Below are 2,093 nucleotides of genomic sequence, written 5' to 3'. Positions count from 1 at the left end.
ACAGAGCCAGTATCACCAAAGGAAATTACAGAGCAGTGCTATATTAAACTAAATAAAATAAAGAACCCTGCATGTGTAACCCGCATGGACCTATTAGATAACCAATTAGATCAAACTTATGAGAAATGGAAGTTGGGCTGGCCAATGTTTTCTTGTCATTCATTTATTTATTTGTAGTTGTGCACACCAGTGAAACCTTGCTAAGCTGCTACAGACAGCTTGTTTCACACAGGTTCCTCGCCGTTCAGGGATTACATATGCTCTGAATCAAATATCGAAATTTATGCAGAGAAGCTGTATTTGGAATGTCGAATGGTAACCGATTGCAGAATCCAGGAGCTCTGTACAGGGTTAGAAACTTCCACTTGTCCTGCACCCAGTCCTGGGTTTCAGAGCTCCCCTTGTTTAGGTCTCTTATTGAAATGATCAGGAGGGAGGCGTTTGAGCAGGGCTAGAAACTCACACTAGCCCTGTCGCTGCTGCGCCCAGTCCTGGGGTTCAGAACTCCCCTCAATGAAGTCTATTACTGAAATGGTCAGGAGCCAGGAGTTTGGGCAGGGCTAGAAACTCACACTAGCCCTGCTGCTGTTGCGCCAGGTCCTGGGGGTCAGAATTCCCCTCAATAAAGTTTATTATTGAAATGATCAGGAGCCAGGAGTTTGAACAATAAGGCTCCTGCTAAATCCACTCTGAACTGCTGGCACTTGAAAAAGTTTCCCCTGCACCTGTATGTTGACTGTTCATGCAGCTATAAGAGAAGGGACAGAATGTTTAACAGGGGTTGCTCAAGCTCCTGGCTACCGAAACATTTAAACAGTACACTTAATTGACAGTAGCTAGGAAACCCGGGACTGGGTGCACAGCTAGGGTGAGATTCTAACCCTGCCTGTACTTAAAGAGACGTCTGGCTCCCGGAGAGGTTGTGAGCGGTGGGCCGAGGATACAGATAACAGTTGGGCACACTAAACTGGAGACGACTAAATTTATTTAAAAAAAAAAAAAAGATGCCTGGCTTATTTTGTTCTCGTAAGAGGTATTTTTACTCTACCCCATAAAACGTTCATCCACGTGACTTGAGTTTCTTAAAAGTTTGAACATTTGATTGAGCGTTTGGATTTTATGGATGTCAACCAATAAAACGAGTACAAGTATAGGAGCATATGACTGCCAGCCTGCCTGCCTGCCTGCCTGCCTTCTTGCATGGAAAAGCCATTCCATTCTTGGCAACACCGTCTCCCCATTACATGGCAGTGCAGACGCTAAGCAGTACAGACCCAGCTGCCATTGTTTTTAATGATAGTAGGTGACATCATCCAAGTGGTAACAACAGCTCTAATGACTTTTTCAGATTTGTGCATCCAGCTCTACCATACAGGGTCAGGACTGTAGCTCAGCTGTAATGCACGCAGTCCTGGGTTTCAGAACGCAGAGCTAGGCATGCTGTTACAATGTTCCTCTAATTCAAGTATATCGCAGTAAATCTGCACAGTAATTTTGCAGTTTTTCCCCATTATGCTTTTCCCATTATTGAAATATATATTTATCACAGCTGACCAAGGTTTGCCTATGTTTTGGTTTTTTTTATATTTTTTTATCATGCTTTTACTGTGCTTTATTACTCTTTCCACGATGTAGACTTGTACTGTAATTTTGCAGTTTTCCCATGTTTATACTAGGCATTACCAAATTAGGCAGCAGCGTTCGTGTAAATAAACTGATCCCCTGGCCTGGGGAACGTTGCTTTGTCAGGATCATTTCTGCATCATTTTCATCATTTCCCCCCGGGGTTCTGGGGCCCCAGTTTGGGAACCCCTAATTTAAGGGATCAATTTTAAAAGTCCAACAGCTGATGAAGCAGATACTTTATCAGTCACGCCTCAGAGCATGCAAACAGCATGCAGGGCATAGCAAAGGAAGCACAGTCACCGCTCACAATGACAGGAATGACAGCCCTGCTGCGATGTGTAATGCGGTTACAATTTGAAGTGATAATCTCGGCATTCCTGACAGCTCAATGGATGAAGCCACTATCCAAACAGCTCTGGAATGACACATCATCATTTGAATACTCGGGCCAGTACTGCACACATTCA

Source organism: Polyodon spathula, chromosome 38 (assembly GCF_017654505.1).
Source record: "Polyodon spathula isolate WHYD16114869_AA chromosome 38, ASM1765450v1, whole genome shotgun sequence".
NCBI lineage: Eukaryota > Metazoa > Chordata > Actinopteri > Acipenseriformes > Polyodontidae > Polyodon > Polyodon spathula.
Note: the sequence above shows the minus strand (reverse complement) of the source record.